This window comes from Kogia breviceps, chromosome 9 (genome assembly GCF_026419965.1).
Source record: "Kogia breviceps isolate mKogBre1 chromosome 9, mKogBre1 haplotype 1, whole genome shotgun sequence".
Lineage (NCBI taxonomy): Eukaryota > Metazoa > Chordata > Mammalia > Artiodactyla > Physeteridae > Kogia > Kogia breviceps.
Window position 1 is genome coordinate 44,188,449 of NC_081318.1, and position 13,588 is coordinate 44,202,036.

The 13,588-nt window shown below is 37.5% G+C and overlaps 1 protein-coding gene and 1 pseudogene across 5 annotated transcripts in view; both read right to left on the reverse strand.

Moving 5' to 3' along the window:
* LOC136794806 (nucleolar protein 56 pseudogene) overlaps positions 1-9,783 on the reverse strand; it is a 41,730-nt pseudogene extending 31,947 nt beyond the window's left edge.
* The window catches only part of BBS9 (Bardet-Biedl syndrome 9), a 446,549-nt gene that overhangs the window by 397,145 nt on the left and 35,816 nt on the right, over positions 1-13,588 (reverse strand). The gene's annotated exons all lie outside the window — the stretch shown is intronic.

Genomic DNA, 13,588 nt, shown 5'->3' on the forward strand with positions numbered 1-13,588 from the left:
GTACATATCTCCTAGCTTTGCTCTCTGAAAGGGCCTAAAAGCAAAGACACTATGTAACATGAGCACACCTAGCACTTAGATCTTGGTCTCTAATACCATTTCCCACTGAAAAGAACAAGGGTTCTTTAGAGAAAAAGCTTATTCCATGGCTGGAGCAGGATAGGTATAAGATTATCCTGGAACATCTTGCTATGCTAGAAAGTAAAAGAAACAAAAAATGCTAGGGACAACTTAAGCACCAAAATTATTAAGTTCAGTATTGAATTATATAAATTCATGAGTGCACACTAATAATAAATAGACAAATACATGAATGATGGAGAAGGAGTATCTACTGTGTATAGTAGAATACTAAGGGCCAACTGGCAAATGTGAAGAAAATGCTGAGTTAGAAAAATCATTTTGCAACCATCACAGTAAAGGTTTTATCAGGCAAGAATCATCAACGAATGATAAATTTACAGGGAAATTTTGAAAAAAAGCAGGATATTTGTACTGTTTACTAGTAGTAAGAGGGGAAAACAGTAATTATGCAGTGGAAAAATCAAGCAAAACCTTGACCAGCAGATCAAAATTAATTATCAATAAAAATGACTCTATGTGATACTGTAAAACAAATGCTATATTACCTATTCTTGGCAGTATTCTGACCAAGAATGCATATTCTCAACATAATCACAAGGAAACAGGTGACAAACAAACTGAGGAAATGGGCAATATTTTCTTTTTTTAAATGGTGGGGAGACTACATTCTTCAAAAATGTCAATGTCATAAAAGACAAAGAAAGGGGGTGAAAATTTTCCAGATTAAAAGAGGCTAAAAATGGGACTTCCCTGGCGGTCCAGTGGTTAAGACTCTGAGCTTCCACTGCAGGAGGCGCAGGTTTGATCCCTGGTCTGGGAACTAAGATCCCGCATGCCTCACATGGCATGGCAAAAAAAAAAAAAAAAATTAATTAATTAAATTTAATTTTTTAAAAAGAGTTTAAAAATACAGTCAACTGAATGCACTGCCTGCCTCTAGACTAGATCCTATAACAGTGGGATGAGGGTGGCTGGGGTGGGGGGTTGGGAATCCTACAAAGCACTTTATTATATTATTAGATAAACTGAAAAAATTAGAATTTGGATATTAGAATAGATGAAAGTATTATATCAAAGTAATTTTATGAAATTAGCAACTATACTGTGGTTATGTAATAATATTCCTATTCTTAGGAAATACACACTAAAATGCTTAGGAATAAAAGGCCACAAGGCATATAATGTACTCTCAAATGGTTCCGAAAAAAATAATTGTGTACGCATGAGAGAGAAAGAGAGTGAGTGTAAACGAGAGAAAGAAATGATAAAGCAAATAAGATAAAAGTATTAACAATAGGAAAACATGGGTAAAGGGTATAAAGGTTATTTCTTATATTATTTTTAACTTCAGAGAAAACAAAGAAAGGAAGTATAATCAAATCTCAGTTGTCAATAGTGTCTACACATAGTCGTAATAATGTAAATTCTTGTACTAGTTAGGGAAAAGGCCAAGCTACAATGACAAAGATACACAAAAATACAATGACTTAAATTAGATAGTTTATATTTATTTTTGCTAAGTATAGAGACAATCTCTTCTCCAAACCCTTTCCATACCTCTATCTGTAATCCCACTTCTTCATTCCACTTCATTTGAACATCTGCCATGAATTCTGTTTCCTGCTGGGATATTAACTGATACAGTACTTAAGAGATTTGGGGACTAGTTTGCTCACACATCTGATGAACACACAGATGACTTCCCTTTGAGGAAAAATACAACAGAAATACATGGCATGCAATGGAATCACAATTATTCAAATTAACATTGGTGCAGTGTGCGACAGAGTACCAGTGGAAGACTTTGAGAGATAAACGGCTATTGCACTTGATTGTTTGATGAGAGTGGTAATTACAAAGATTGCTGAATGGGCTACCTGCTTGGCTTAAGCACTTACAAAATATAAAAGCTTGGGATATTAAACTCCCAAATCAAGGTACAATTGGAAAACTCAAAAGCTTCTATGAAGACCATTTAACAGGATGACACTGCACAAAGAAAAAGGAAATACACAGACCTTCCAGGGTTCATTAATCCATGAGAATGCTAAATACCACAGTATCCACTAGTCAAAATGGGGCTTATAGAATTCCAGTTATAAATGAAGTCTTGAAATAGGAAATTGGACCCTGGGATTGTCAGCATCTGTAACAAACACTGGGTTAAAGTGTTCCTATAGTAGATTGTGGATTAACACAATGTTCATTCCTCCCCCCTCCAGAAACTATATTAGAGTAATGGTAATCCCAAACATCTACCAAAATTAAAAATACCCTTAATCTCTGAGCAAAACCAATCTTATTAGTAGCCATGAAAATGAAATTGTAGGAAACTAAGAGACAGTCCTGTCAAACGTTTATACTCCCTTCATATTCCCCATTAATTATTATGCCAAGTACTCAGATATCACTTGCCCTGCTGCCAACCATGTGCGTGAAGGTAGGATTACTCAACTGTCTGAACATTCACTGGGTCCCAGAGGTGAAATAACTCACTCAACCATGGGGGCAGACAATAAAGCTTTTTGCCCATGACTTGCAGCCAAGCTTCTGTAATCATGACCTGGCAACCATTCTCACCCCCTTTATTATTATTTTACTCAGGGTAGAATTAAAAGCCTGTGGAGACAGGCACTCAGATTTTCTTTTAACTGACTAGTGACTCTGAGGACAAGTTTCTCCTCAATATTTTATAGAAGCATTATATCAAAAGAGCAAGTATGACTTCCCATTTCAAGATAATCAGCTAAAGACCCTTAAGTCTCCTCTAAAAAAAACAACAGCAACAAACCACACCAAACAACAAGGAGTAAAATAAACAAACATCAACTCCTTCAAAGAAATCAGAACTATGGTAAGCCTAACCACAATCTGTGAAGACAGAAAGTGAACAAAGAGGTAAACAATAGAGAAGAGAAGAGAAAGGTCAAATCTAAATGCCTAGAAAGGAATACATTTATCCACCTCCCAAAATTCTGAAAAGCACCAGGCACCACAGAAAGTGGGGTGAGGTGGGATCTGAAGATAAGGGTAATATTTTAATGTCTGTGTAACTAACATTTAGGTACCCAGACCTCCACAGGATACAGAAAGTGTAATCTCTGGAGAAGTTGAACTAAGCAAGTGATTCCAGGTTAGAGGGACACCAAGTGTGAAATAGCATGGGAACAGGGCAAACAACTGAAAATACAAGGATAAAAAAACTGTCTACATCCTGGATAGTCAATCCTCTAAGTCCCTTCCCCACCAAGCTCCGGAAAACATGGGACTAGCTATTCTCCCCGGACAGGACAGGACTTAAAGAAACCTCTAAAGAAAGAAAACCACCTCAGGAGAAAAGACATACAGCTACTGATAACCGAGTCCCCAATGAAACAGTGAGGTAGTCCCTAACTGCCCTAAGATGAAGCCCACCAGTTGATAAGCCCTGGCCCCTGACCCCAAGGACACATAGTTTGCAGATAGCCTTTATTGCTTGACTGTTAAATATAAATAAGTAGCCAATAATCACATCAAAAGGTGTTCAAAATCACTAGCCATCAGAGAAACACAAATCAAAACCAAAATGAGATACCACCATAACCCCACTAGAGTTGCTATAATCAAAAAGATAAATAACAACGTGTTGGCAAGGATATGGAGAACCTCATCTCATTATTTAGAGATAAGGAGTTAGCCATCAGAAAAACTAAAGGTAGAAATGAATCATATTGGAGAGTAGGGGGAAGTGGAGGGCTGACTCCTTCTTAAGTTTGTCAATACTATTTGACATTTTATTTTTATCAAATAAATTGCACATGGTTAAAAGTTATTTTGAATGATTCTGTCATCTTGAAAGGTTTAAAGTAAATGGTCTACAAGGAGGTGAAAGACTTATATGCTGAGAACTATAAACGCTTATAAAGGAAATTGAACACGATTCAAGGAAATGGAAAGATATCCCATAGTCTTGGATTGGAAGAATTAATACTGTTAAAATGGCCATACTACCCAAAGCAATCTACAGATTTAATGTGATCCCTATCAAATTACCCATGTCATTTTTCACAGAACAAGAACAAATAATCCTAAAATTTTTATAGGGAACCATAAAAGACCTAGAATTGCCAAAGCAAAGCCAGAGGCATAACCCTCCCAGACTTCAGACAATACTACAAAGTGTGGTATTGGTACAAAAACAGATATGTGGATCAATGGAACAGAACAGACCACCCAGAAATAAACCCACACATCTACAGTCATTAATCTTCAACAAAGGAGGCAAGAACATACAATGGAGAAAAGACAGTCTATTCAGCAAGTGGTGTGGGGAAAGCTGAACAGCCACACAGAAATCAATGAAGTTAGAACACACCCTCACACTATGCAAAAAAATAAACTCAAAATGGCTTAAAGAGTTAAATATAAGACACAGCACCATAAAACTCCTAGAAGAGAATATAGGCAAAACATTCTCTAACATAAATTGCATCAAGGTTTTCTTAGGTTGGTGTCCCAAGGCAATAGAAATAAAGCAAAAATAAACAAATGGGACCTAATCAAATTTAAAAGCTTTTGCACAGCAAAGGAAACCATAAACAAAATGAAAAGACAACCTATAGAATGGGAGAAAATATTTGCAAATGATGCAACCAACAAGGGCAAAATATACAAACAACTCATACTACTCAATAACAAAAACAAAAACAAAAACAAAAAAGCCAATCAAAAAATGGGCAGAGGGGCTTCCCTGGTGGCGCAGTGGTTGACAGTCCACCTGCCGATGCAGGGGACACGGGTTCGTACCCCGGTCCGGGAGGATCCCACATGCCACGGCTAGGCCTGTGAGCCATGGCCACTGGGCCCGCTCATCCGGAGCCTGGGCTCCGCAATGGGAGAGGCCACAACAGTGAGAGGCCCGTGTACCGAAAAAAAAAAAAAAGGGCAGAAGACCTAAATAGACTTTTTTCCAGAGAAGATATACAGATGGCCAATAGGTACATAAAAACGTATTCAACATCACTAATTATTAGAGAAATGCAAATCAAAACTAAAATGAGGTACCACCTCATATGGGTAAGAATGGCCATCATTAAAAAGTCTACAAATAACAGATGCTGGAGAGGGTGTGGAGAAAAGGGAATCCTCCTACACTGTTGGTGGGAATGTAAATTGGTGCAACCACTATGGAAAACAGTATGGAGGTTCCTTAAAAAACTCAAAACAGGGTTTCCATATGATCCAGCAATCCCACTCCTGGCCACATATCTAGAGAAAACTCTAATTCAGAAAGATGCATCCACCCCGATGTTCAGAGCAGCACTATTTACAATAGCCAAGACATGGAACCAACCAAAGTGTCCATCGACAGATAAATGGATAAAGAAGATGTAGTATATATACACAGTGGAACACTACTCAGCCATAAAAAAGAATGAAACAATGCCATTTGCAGCAACATGGATGGACCTAGAGAGTAGTATACTAAGTGAAGTAAGCCCGACAGAAAGACAAATATCATATGATATTGCTTATATGTGAAATCTAAAAAAATAAAAAAATGTTACAAATGAACTTGTATACAAAACAGAAATAGACCCACAGACATAGAAAATAATCTTATGGTTACCAAAGGGGAAGGTAGGGAGAGATAAATTATGAGTCTGGGATTAACACATATACACTACTATATATAAAATGGATAACCAACAAGGACCTACTGTATAGCACAGAGAACTATACTCAATATTTTGTAATAACCTATAAGGGAAAAGAATCTGAGAAAGAATATACAGATATAGGTATAGATATACATGTGTAACTAAACCAGTTTGCTGTACACCTGAAAATAAGGCAACATTGTAAGTCAACTATATTTCAATAAAAAAATAAAATTAAAAAAAACTATTCTTGGTTGCAAACTAAAAAAAGAACAGAAAAGAAAATATGACACAAATGAACTCATTTATGAAACAGAAACAGGCTCACAGACATAGAAAACAAACTTGTGGTTACCAAAGGGGAAAGGGAGTGGGGGAGGGATTAAGTAGGAGTTTGGGATTAGCAAATACATACTATATACAAAATAGATAAACAAGGTCCAACTGTACAGCACAGGAAACTATATTCCATATCCTATAATAACTCATAATGGAAAAGAATATGAAAAAGAATATGTATATATACGTATAACTGAATTACTCTGATTTTTAAAAGGCAAAAGTTAATCACTCTGTTGATTGAAAATAACACAACACTGAAAATCAACTATACTTCAATTTAAAAAATTGTTTAAAAAATAAAATTAAAAAATTGTTGGGCTTCCCCGGTGGCGCAGTGGTTGAGAGTCCGCCTGCCGATGCAGGGGACATGGGTTCGTGCCCCAGTCCAGGAAGATCCCACATGCCGCGGAGCGGCTGGGCCCATGAGCCATGGCCGCTGAGCCTGCATGTCCGGAGCCTGTGCTCCACAACGGGAGAGGCCACAACAGTGAAAGGCCCGTGTACCACAAAAAAAAAAAAAAATTAAAAAAAAAAAATTGTTAAAGTTAAGTGGTCTATTTTAAAGATGTAACAAAATATTTTGCTAGTACTCTTCTAACATCTCTCTCCTAAGCCTAGGAGCTTCATCTCTGATTTTCCAACAGCCCTGCAGTGGACTGTACCATATTAAAAGGTATCATTAAATTTCCCCATCTTGATTTAAGACAGTACATAAATGTACACAGTGTGTAATTTTTAAGTGGGAGAGGGAGGAGAGGAGAATAAGTAGGTATAATATTTTTTTTAAATAGATTATTGAAAGCTTCCCTGGTGGCGCAATGGTTTCGTGCCCCTGTCCGGGAAGATCCCACATGCCGCGGAGCGGCTGGGCCCTTGAGCCATGGCCGCTGAGCCTGCGTGTCTGGAGCCTGTGCTCCTCAATGGGAGAGGCCACAGCAGTGAGAGGCCCGAGTACCGAAAAAAAAAAAAAAAAAAAAAAAAAAATAGATTATTGAAAAACCAAAAAAGTAGAAGACTGACTTCCACACTTCTTCTAGCTCACTTCAGTAACTGTGTGATAAATACAAACAGCTCAACTATTCTATAATAAACACTATATAAATCCTAAAACTCTACCATAATATATTAGCCTTTAAAAGCCAGAAAAACATAGCTATGGCCAGTTAATCTCAAAACTGAGGAAAATTTACAAGAAATATGGTTCAGACATATTAGAGGTCCCTAATTTCAATGTCCTCATTAACTGAATAACCTATTAGGCCCAGTGCCTACTAATCTATATCATTTGTCACGCTTACATTTATTCCAATATAATTAATACACACTGATTCCCCAACAGATAATCTATTCTACATACTGACATCAAAACATATGGTTTTCAGGAAGTTGGGCAAGAGAAGGAAAGAAAGAGTAAGGGATGAATGATGGAGCCAATTTCCCAAGTTTCAGTAGAATTTGTCACCATCTTTCAAAAAGAAAAGAACTATTGATTGTGTTCCCAAATTATATTATGTGTTGATCCATTCAAGAACAGCCTAATACTGCTGAGAAAACCACAGAATAACAGGATTTGGAATAATCTTTCATTGAAAGGCAAAAGTTAAACATCATATTCCTTAAGAGAACTACCAACAGTAGACATATTAATAGTGCTAGGCACTGTTCCTAATATATCAGGACCTACATTAAAACCCCTGCTAAAGTCTAGAAAGGTCATAACAAATCTTTCAGCCTTACAGCATAAAAGTCAGTTGATAATTTCTTTGTCTAACGCCTAATAAAACTTATTCTTCCAAAATTGTGGAAAAGCTAAGCACAGTCCTCCTATATTGTAAAGTTTCCTGTTACAAAGTTGCATGGTTTACACATATGTTATACTTTATTATTGAAAAAAGAGTCCTCCTTATAACACCCTCTTTGTTGTTATACTCAATATACTTTGCCTCCAAGCTAGATATATAATGAAAGCAAAATGAATTCAGACAGATTGTTGAAGAAAAAAGCTAGTTTCTTTTTAGTAGCCTTTCTAAAGTCTTTTTTCTTTCCTTGTAGCTTTTCATCATCTCAACATTTTATTCCTGCTGAACATTTTCCTTTCCTTTTTACATATTTCCTTTGGTAAATGAAAGATGATAGACTGTTAAAAACCAGTTTGTACTACCCTGGAAGCAAGCACTGTTAATATACAACTCCTGCCTTCCGAAACCTTGTACAAATTTCATGTTTAGGACAATGAACTGTATAGGACTTAACCAGCTGCAAAAAGCTATATGAAATCTTAATTTTCCACTCACACACTTTTATGTTCACAGTCCCCTAAAATCATGAATATAATTTTCCAAATTAGATTTAGGAATACTTTTCAGTTATTGTTTCCATATTAAATAGTACTGTCTTATTTTAGCAAAGATCTACAAATGCTGCTTTAAAGGGTTCTTATTCACAAATTTCAATGTAAGGAAATTTGGTTTAAAAACACTGTTTAGGGCTTCCCTGGTGGCGCAGTGGTTGAGAATCCGCCTGCCAATGCAGGGGACACGGGTTCGTGCCCCGGTCCGGGAAGATCCCACATACCGCGGAGCAGCTGGGCCCGTGAGCCATGGCCGCTGAGCCTGTGCATCCGGAGCCTGTGCTCCGCAACGGGAGAGGCCACAACAGTGAGAGGCCCGCGTACCACAAAAAAAAAAAAAAAAAAAAAAAAAAAAAAAAAAAACACTTTATTTTTAACTTAGGCAGAAATACAGTTCAAATATTAATATAAGATGGGGTGGGGCTTATTCTGATATGCAAAGCTTAATAATTTCTGATATTCTAAATTAGCCAGAAGTGACTTAAATTATGTACTATATGAAATACTGAAGGTACACATTTCATATCTTTAACGTTTAAGAAGTAAACACACACAATACTACTCTTGCACATAAAGCAAGAGTAGTAGTTTATTACTACTAATATTAGAACTCTACTCTGGATAATCTTGAACGTCTTTAAAAATTTTAATAGTAAAAAGGTTGGGAAAAAATTCTAGCAGTATAATTTTTAAAATCATCCTACATTGTTTAACACTTTTAGTTTTGTACTGTCCACATAAAGAAAGAATTATATAAGGATGTTTATAGCCTTTATTCATTTTAGTCAAAAACTGGAAACCACCCAAATATCCATCAAAAAGATAATCTACTTAAAATTTATTTTTTATGTAAAACCTCTACACAGAGGACTACTAATGTACTTTGAAAATAACTTTAACATGTTAGTAGTCAACACAACATTTGTTTTTCATATTAAGCATTAACATGTATCTCTACCTTGTGCTTTAGAATTTAAATCTGCAAGCAAGAGTTTCCATGTAGAATGGAAAATGGTTAATGAATCAACTTAATTCAAGAGAGACTGGGGGTGGGGGGGAGAGATTGTTCATTTCCCATGACAATGTGTTTTGTAGGTGAATTTCTTTAAATGTTGGAACACTTTATATCACAGTGTCATCTGAATAAAGTAGTTTTATAGTAATCATTTTCCTTATCAGTTGAGTAAAATATTTAATAGCTTAGTTATTCCACTCTTAAGAAGGGGACCATGATTAAACATATATAGAGATCAAAAATGGCTGTCAAATCCTATCAAGACTACCATATTTAACCATCTTCTTGTCAAAGGCAGTTCTGACCACAGACATTCCCATAACACTTTTCAAGCCTTGGCATTCGGCCGCCATGAAAGAAAGTATTTTTTTTCAAACAACACCAAGAAACTTCAAATATTCTTTTTAACCTTTCCCCCTCTTAACCAGAGTAGGCAAGGAGGCATTTAACCACTAAATTTCTATAGCATATGTATAGAGGGAAATCAGAATTCACCTTTCAGGACAAGTAACAACTTTAAATGATAGTGTAAAAAATGAATTTGCACAATACAGGGAACTCTCTTTATAACATTCCCGCAGGAACTAAAGGTTTTATAAAACATAAAATACAGGAAGATGCTATTTGAAAGTAACATTGTTTTATGGGTCTTGGACCAGAGATTTTATAAATGAATACCATATATATGAGAAAAACCAGCACAGGATGAGAATCAATACTATCATCTTCCTCATCTTCTGACTTTTCACTGTGGATCCATAAAGGATCTTAAAAACAAATGAGGGAAGTTCTCCAATATTATAAAACACCTATACTTTAAAGCTTAAGCAAGGAATGGGAGCAAGTACAGCATAGGGATTCTTCCATAACATTATTTTCCAACATTTCAACCATGTCTATTAGAAAATAGAGGCCGTATGGTTCACTAGTGAGACAAGGGTTATCCAAACATTATTTTTTGATTCCCTATAAGGAAAATAGCATTAATCTTTTATTAGTGCTAACATCCCTACACAGAAAAGCAAGGCTGTGTTCTGGCTGTTCATTCACCCCACTTGAGCATATCAGCTCACTCTCTGGATGGCAATCAAAGAATCCAGACAGCTTTGAGAAGTATAGCCTCTCAGCAACCACATGTGGCCACTAATACATTTCCTTGGCAGACAAGAAAAAGGCTCCAGTTCAGACAATCAGAAGTTATTTGAAGGCTGAGTATCTGATTATTTAGGGTTGCCTCAAGATGAGGCAAAGGTGACTTACTTATTCTTCAATTCACTATTTTCTTTGGCGGGCTTTTTATTCCAAAGAATTCATGAATTTTTATTTATGTGACAATATAATCCCATACAAGCTTATAGAAGTCATTTTATGATTTAAAAAATATTCCATCATGCTCATATATATTATTGGTAAAATCTGTTCGCCTCCTTTACTGACAATTATATTCCCAAACATACTGAACCTTTTACATATAGTATTTTCTTTCCACCTCAGTCACAAACGTGGGACTACTGTGCTATCAGACCTTTATAATCTATACCATGCCCATATTATGTCTACACTCTGAAATTAACCTTTCCTTGATAAAAATTCTATTTTTTTTGAAGTTCCATTTGACTGAAAAAATCAAAGTAAAATAAAAGAACTGAAAGAATTAAAGGAAAATGAGCTTTCACAAGGCACAAAAAGAAGAGAGATAAAAGGGTTAAAGAGAAGAAATGTCTTTTATACTAAATATTAAAGAATATAAATAATTTTTGAAAAACAAAAACTTTCTGATTTGTGAACATTATCACAAACACTCAAATAATTTTTTTTTTTTTTTTTTTTGCAGTAGGCAGGCCTCTCACTGCCGTGGCCTCTCCCGTTGCGTAGCACAGGCTCCGGACGCGCAGGCTCAGCGGCCATGGCTCACGGGCCCAGCCGCTCCGCGGCATGTGGGATCCTCCCGGACCGGGGCACGAACCCGTGTCCCCTGCATCGGCAGGCGGACTCTCAACCACTGCGCCACCAGGGAAGCCCTCAAATAATTTTGAATATCACATTTTATGCTGAAAAGCATATTAATAACAAAAGGATCAATAATGTATAGAAACACAATCCCAAGTAGATGAAAAAAACTGATTATTTCTATTGGTAAGTTTATCTTGTATAAGTGCTGCCTCACTGGCATATTGAGAAATAACTGGAGCAAAGGTGAATCCAGGAAGCCCAAGTAATCACTTCCACTTTTACCACTATGGTGGTTAACAGTAACTACCATGACCCATGCACTGTAGTAGATGTTCAACACATGCTTGTTAAAGAAGAAAACAAAACTCAGAAGTTGGCTAGAATGAGGGCACCCGGCTAACATTTTTTTCTGAAAAATAACATTGAAAGCCTGATGTGTATGACGTCGGCCCTGCTCAGTTACATAGGTATTTTGGTTCATTCACTCAACAAATACTTATTTAGCCCACTAAGTGCCAAGGACTGTGCAAGACATTAGACACACGATGGTGAACAAAAAATATGGTCTCTGCCCTCATTAAGCTTACAGAAGAGCCTCCTTCTCCTGTCTCTCTCACGGTTCACATAAATCCTCTAACTAGGAAGGCAATTAAATAAGAGGTAAAGTATTAGAAATAACAGGGCTTCCCTGGTGACGCAGTGGTTGAGAGTCCACCTGCCGATGCAGGGAACATGGGTTCGTGCCCCGGTCCGGGAGGATCCCACATGCCGCGGAGCGGCTGGGCCCGTGAGCCATGGCCGCTGAGCCTGCGCGTCCGGAGCTTGTGCTCCGCAACGGGAGAGGCCACAACAGTGAGAGGCCCGCGTACTGAAAGAAAAAAAAAAAAAAAAAAAAAGAAAGAAATAACATAGGCTTTAGAATCTGAGAAATGGAATAGTTCCTGCCATATCAGTAAACAAAGGATGTCACAGTCATCAGCAATTGCAGCCCTCCAATGTGAGCCAGTGAGCCCTGAGGAAACTCAGAAAGGAAAGAATACCTGCCATCTAGCAGCCATCAGACTGCAGCCACTCCCTACGGTGAGCCCTGAGGAAACTCAGGATGTAAAAATACAGGACACTGGCCCCAGATAGCTGAGGTGCATATCAAAGGAATGATTTCAGTGAGTCCAGACTCTTGCATCTTCCCATACACAGAAAAGGTTAAATTTCCTAACTTGGGATATCTGGTTTTCTTTAATTAACAATGATCTTTTGATGTTCCCAACTACTTGCCCTTTGTTTCAAAATGTCTGTATAACCTGGCTCCCCCCATTGCCTCCTCGGAGCGGTTTTCTCAGGGTTACTTGAGATGCTGTCTGCCGGGCTTGAAGTCCTTAAAACTCCCACCAAATAAAACATAACTCTCAACTGTTCAGTTGTGAATAATTTTTTAAGTCCACAAATCATATAGCTCTGGTCAAGGCCTCCCTCTGTCCAGGTATGATTTGCAGCAAGACATGGTCTGTGAGCTTCTGTTTCCAAATCTGGAAAATGGTAATTAAGTCACCTGTCTTACAGGGTTACATGCAATAGCCCAACATAGAGAAGATAATAAATATTAGCTCTCTCCATATAGTCTTCTCTATAAATAAATATAAAAATGCCTGTTGGGGGCTTCCGTGGTGGCACAGTGGTTGGGGTTCCGCCTGCCGATGCGGGAGACGCGGGTTCGTGTCCCGATCCAGGGGGATCCCGCGTGCCATGGAGCGGCTGGGCCCGTGGGCCATGGCCGCTGGGCTTGTGCGTCCGGAGCCTGCGCTCTGCAACTGGGGAGGCCGTGGCGGTGGGAGGCCCGCGTACGGGGAAAAAAATAAAATAAAATAATGCCTGTTGGAAAATCAAACTACAGAAGACAGAAACATCAAAACTCTGCAAGGGAGAGATCTTTCTAAGCTTAGAACAAATAGAATAAATTGAACAGGAAAGGAACGATTTGACCACATTAAAACACACACACACACACACACACACAATTTAAAAGCCAAGAACCCACAGTTTAAAAGCCAAGAACAATCTGGCAAAAAGACGTTCACACCAAGTACAAAGAAGTTAATCTGTACTAAATAAATAGCTCAAATAATAGAAATAAAATAAAAGATCATCTATCCAGGAGTCTACCAGAATCATCCAAACAACTGACTGTTGAATCCAGAATAATTTTTA